Below are 6,000 nucleotides of genomic sequence, written 5' to 3' on the forward strand. Positions count from 1 at the left end.
ACCCAGTGGTAGTAGAGGCCATTGCTGCTGCATGAACATGACACAAATCAAGGAAGCCGCCACACCCGAGCTGGTTGGGGAGTGTTGTTTGAACAGTAGCCGGTGGAGGCTGGATAAAGAATAGCTGGTGAAGGCAGGAGGAAGACGCGGTGGATGAATAGTAGCAGGTGGAGGCTGGAGGAAGTCGATGGTGGATGAATAGTAGTAGGTGGAGGATGGAGCGAGGCAATAGACAGTGGATGAACAGTGGCCCGTGGAGTCCCGCTTTGCGGTACGCCACACCCCTCCCAGTTTCGACCGTAGGCGCTCCAACACAAGTCTGTTTCCTCTGTTTTCCGGTATGCCACACCCCTCCCGATCTACAGGAACCCGTTTTAACTTTAGGCACTCAAACAGAAGGCCATTTCCGCCGTTCTGCATTACGCCAAACCTTGTTCCAGCTGTTCCGTGCAAGCCGGTCGGCTCCCAATGAATAGGGCGTATTCCGACCCAGTCGTTCGCCTCCCGATAAATATGACGTTGTTTCCTCCGTTTCGACCCAGCCGGTTGGCTGCCGATAAACATGACGTCGTTGCTGCCGTCCCTTGCCTCTCCTTGTACACGAGCCCTGGTCGTACATATCCGTGAGTACGTGTTCGAGACCCCCGCCTGTATGTACGTACGTAGTCGTATTTCCTTTCTTGTGGTGTGGCTGTATGTACGTCGACATGATATAGATGGGACTGCATGACATGCTACATCTGTGGCTCTACTATGACACGTGCCGCTCCTTACTCGGCCACAGTTGATCGTTGCAGAGAGACCGATCGACGAATATGTATGTACACGGTCGCGACCAGACAGATAACGATATGTATGCTTCGATCAGGTGGGTCCCAGCTGTCAGGGAGGACAAGGAGGACTTCCTTGCGTGCGAAGATATAGCTAGTGGGTCCCAGGTGTCAGGGGGAAGAATCATATATTTTTTCCGTAATAAGGAGGCACTTCCTTGCGTGCAAAAATGTTGTTGGTGGGTCCGAGGTGTCAGGGATAGGAATAAGGAGGAACTTCCTTGCGTGTGAAGATATAGTTGGTGGGTCCGAGTTGTCCGTAGGAGGAACTTCTTTTGTGAAATACAGAGGCCCTTCAAGTGGATCCCCGCTGTCAGGTGGAGGAATCATTATTTTGCGCATAATAAGGAGGCACTTCCTTGCATGCGGCCATGGACCCAACTTTCAGCCTCTGCACGTATAGTCCTCTTCTGATGGTTGTCGTTCGTTGACCGCGCTGACAATGTTGTACTATCCGAGAGCACCAAGGTGGTGGACGACGGTGCAACCTAGGAAAGGAACGACCCGAAGCCGGGGAATATGCGGTAGTGGATGCCCACGCAGAGGGGAGTACGAGGGTTGACTAGTTCGGCTGCGGTTTGAGGTTGCCGTCGCTAGAGAATGACAGGGGGTGTGGGTTAGTAGAGGGAAGGCCTGGCCAGCAGTGGGTGTAGGGTGGGGCGGTGAGGCCTGTGCGGCAGCACAGCCGTCCACTAGAGGTAGGAGCAGGCAGTCCCGGCAGAGCTGGATTGGGCGTCTGGTGCAGGAAGATCAGAGATTGAAGAAGAAGTAGAGCCATTCAATTAACATCAAACGGTCACTGCTGCTAGAATCGTTCGTTGACTAAGTGGACAAAGCCCTGCGTATGTGTCAACTTAGTAGGCCCATAGATCAGCCTCCGAACCGGTGTGCCCCAGGTGTCAGGGGGAGGAATCATTTTTTTCGTGTAATAAGGAGGCAGTTGCTTGCGTGCGGCCATGGACCATGGGGGTCCCTACTGTCAGCCTCTCCACGTATTTTGATGGCTGTCATTTGTTGAATGTTGACCACGCTGAGCACGTCACGCCTAGAGCACCAACACGATGGACGACGGTGAGGTCTTGGAATGGAACGACCGGGAGCCGGCGAAGACACAACAGTGGATGCCCACACTGAGGGGGTATGACGGATTACTAGTTCAGCTGTGGTATGATGCTGTCGTCACCGGAGAATAACAGGAGGTGCGGGTGGTAGAGGGATGGCCAGGACAGTGGAGGGAGTGGGGTGGGCCGGTGAAGCTTCCGCGGCATCACAGCCGGCCACCATAGGAGGGAGCAGGCAGTCCTGCTGGCGCTGGTTTAGGCAGCTGGAGCAGGAAGATCAGAGATTGAAGAAGCACGTCGGCCGTTTCATGGACATCAAGGAGTCACTCCTGCTAGAATCGTGTGTTGACTATAAGTTGACAAAGCCTTGCGTAAACAAGTCAGTTTCAAAATCTGTGGCGTGTACAGCCGATTTGCTATTATTTTTATAATTTACAGCCCATTTGCTAATTCATATGGAATTTATTGTAGCCCATTTTCCATTTTTTAAATTTCTGCCCATTTTCTAGTCAGTACTAGGATTAAAAACTTGAACTAAAAAATATGCAAAAATTAAAAAATTCGCATATTTTTGCTGGGATATGAAATATTTTTAATCAAAATATTAGTAGCCATACTAAAACTAATTTAAAAATGAAGTAATACTATGTTATATTAAAATCCACTGAAGTAAAATACTCAATGAAGAACAAAAAACAAAAAAGAAACTAATTCCCATTTGCTATATATATTTTTTGGAATTTGTGACCCATTTCATATTACGATTAAGATTTACAGCCCATATTCTGGCCAGGCCAAAATGCATCCTCCTCGTCTTGAAAGATTTGCAGCCTAGTAAGTCAGTGAAAACAAATAGGCCCGGGTTGGGTATTCTTCAAAAAGAAATGGTGGGTAACCTATTTTCCCATAGAAAACACTGGTGGGCTGGTCATGTTGTTAGACGGGCCACAGAGACCGCACAAACCAGTTTATACCCTGCTTCGTCTAAACAACTCTCAAAAGAAGTAGCGCTGTGCAATATGTCGTTAATTGGCTGTGCGTTGTGCAATTCTATCATTAATTGACCATGGATTGACAATGATGTGGGTTCCAGATATTAGCAGGGTGGGTTAGAGTAAAAAAATCGAGGGGTGCATCGGAGTAGTAAAGAGGCACTTGCTTCCGTTCAGGACTGGACCTAGTGGGTCCATACTATCATACTCATTGAAGGAAATATGCCCTAGAGGCAATAATAAAGTGGTTGTTTATATTTCCTTATATCATGATAAATGTTTATTATTCATGCTAGAATTGTATTAGCCGGAAACTTGATACATGTGTGGATACATAGAGAAAACTCAGTGTCCCTAGTAAGCCACTACTAGAGTAGCTCGTTAATCAAAGATGGTTAAGTTTTCTAGCCATAGACATGTGTTGTCATTTTATGAATGGGATCACATCATTAGGAGAATAATGTGATGGACAAGACCCATCCGTTAGCATAGCATAATGATCGTTAAGTTTTATTCCTATTGCTTTCTTCATGACTTATACATATTCCTTGACTATGAGATTATGCAACTCTCGAATACCGGAGGAATGCCTTGTGTGCTATCAAATGTCACAACGTAACTGGGTGACTATAAAGATGCTCTACAGGTATCTCCAAAGCTGTTTGTTGGGTTGGCATAGATCGAGATTAGGATTTGTCACTCCAAGTATCGGAGAGGTATCTCTGGGTCCTCTCGGTAATGCACATAATGATAAGCCTTGCAAGCAATGTGACTAATGAGTTTGTTGCGGGATGATGCAATACGGAATGAGTAAAGAGACTTGCCGGTAATGAGATTGAACTAGGTATGAAGATACCAATGATCGAATCTCGGGCAAATAACATGTCGATGACAAAGGGAATAGCATATGTTGTCATTACGGTATGACCGATAAAGATCTTTGTAAAATATGTGGGAACCAAATATGAGCATCCAGGTTCCACTATTGGTTATTGACCGGAGAGGTGTCTCGGTCATGTTTACATAGTTCTCGAACCCGTGGGGTCCGCACGCCTAACGTTCGATGACGATTTTGTATTATATGAGTTATGTGATTTGGTGACTGAATGTTGTTCGGAGCCCCGGATGAGATGAAGGACACGACGAGGAGTCTCGAAATGGTCTAGAGGTAAAGATTCATATATAGGATGATAGTATTTGGACACCAGAAGTGTTCCGGGGGTACGGGGTACGTATCGGGTCACTGGAAGGGGTTCCAAGCTACCCCCGGCAAACTATATGGGCCTTATGGGCCAAGAGGGTAAACACACCAGCCACTAAGGGGCTGGTGCACCCCCCATATGGGCTGGCCAAATTGGAGAAGGGAAGGGGAAGGCGAAAAGGAAAAAGGGAATAAGATACCCCCTTCCCCCTCTTCCCTTCCTACTCCGAATAGGAATAGGAAAAGGGGGAGGCCGAATTGGGAGGTGCCCAAGTAGGATTCCTCCTACTTGGGGCACCCCCTTGGCTGCCTCTCCTCCCCTCCAACCTATATATATGAGGGGGCACCGCTAGAATACACAACGAACATTGTTAGCCGTGTGCGGTGCCCCCCTCCATAGTTTACGCCTCCGGTCATATTCACATAGTGGTTAGGCGAAGCCCTACACGCATCACTTCACCATCACCGTCACCACGCTGTCATGCTGACGGAACTCTCCCTCGACACTTTTCTAGATCAAGAGTTCAAGGGATGGCATCGAGATGAATGTGCGCAGAATTCGGAGGTGTCGTACCTTCGGTGCTTGATCGGTCGGGACGAGAAGAAGTTCGACTACATCAACCACGTTGTCAAACGCTTCCGCTTTCGGTCTATGAGGGTACGTGGACACACTCTCCCCATCTTGTTGCTATACATCTCCTAGATAGATCTTGCGTGAGCGTAGGAAATTTTTGAAATTGCATGCTACGTTTCCCAACACTCACAACTACAGTCCTCTACCGATTCACCATGTTGACAAGGCCGGACGGTGGCACCGCTACGAGTGCAGCAAGGCAGAGGACGACGACAAGGCCTCGGACGGGAATGAACAGGAGTCAGGGAAGATGTGGCAGTGTTCCTGTAGGCAGAGGGGAGTACGAGGGTTCACTGGTTCTGGTGTAGGGTGGGCTGCCATCGCTAGAGAAGAATAGGTTGTCGGGGGGGGGGGGGGGGGTAGAGGGATGGCCTAGCCAGCATTTCAGGGTATGACAGGGTGGTGATGCATGCACGATAGCGCTACCAGCCGTAGAAGGCGGGAATAGGCACTCCCGCCGGCGCAGGTTTGGTTTTGGCGGCTGGACCGGTCAGACCCAAAAACTCATTATGCTGGATTATAAGAATTAATTTTATATGGCTACAACTTATTGTAAAATGCTGTGGAGCACCTTTTTCTTCTTGAGGTTTTTTTAAGGAATTTTCTTCCTGAGGTGTGAAGCCGAGCACATTAAGAAGCCCTAGGATAAAGTGGTGTTACCAATGTGTTGGGCTGGGTTAGGTGTTCTTATCGAAAAATAATAATGGATAGGAACTATTTACCACATTGACTACGATTTGCATGGGTCCGCTGGTTGCAGGAAGAAAATGGTGGGAGAAAAAATATTGGTCGCAATCTTTGCCTAAGAATAATATCGACTAAATGGAACAACACTCTCATAGGAAATAATATCCTCATGTTAAAATTTGACTTCTCAAATCATAAAATTTAAAGAACTGGTGCATGAGCACTTAGCTCTATTTATTTATGTTTAGGGGACCATGAGCATGTACTTGGGCTAGGTTCATGTGAGAGCCTCCCTCCCCATTAATTATGGGCTCCTCTCTTGGGCCTTCGTCACTGGGCTGCATGTGATCGACAAGTAGAAAATGTGTTGCGTACCAAAAAATAGTATGCGCTACATACAGGGCACTAAAGGATCGGACCATACAACGAATTCCAAAACATTTTGTTTGTCGTTCTAACAACACATTTAATCAACCAACAGACGAAATATATTACTGATTGTACATTGAAAATAGCAGTAATAGCAACCAGGGTTGGGGTGCAATGGAAGCAGTAAGCAGGCCAGAGGACTAAAGACACAGATCTCTCTTCCAAA

Source organism: Triticum aestivum, chromosome 5A, assembly GCF_018294505.1.
Source record: "Triticum aestivum cultivar Chinese Spring chromosome 5A, IWGSC CS RefSeq v2.1, whole genome shotgun sequence".
Taxonomy (NCBI): Eukaryota; Viridiplantae; Streptophyta; class Magnoliopsida; order Poales; family Poaceae; genus Triticum; species Triticum aestivum.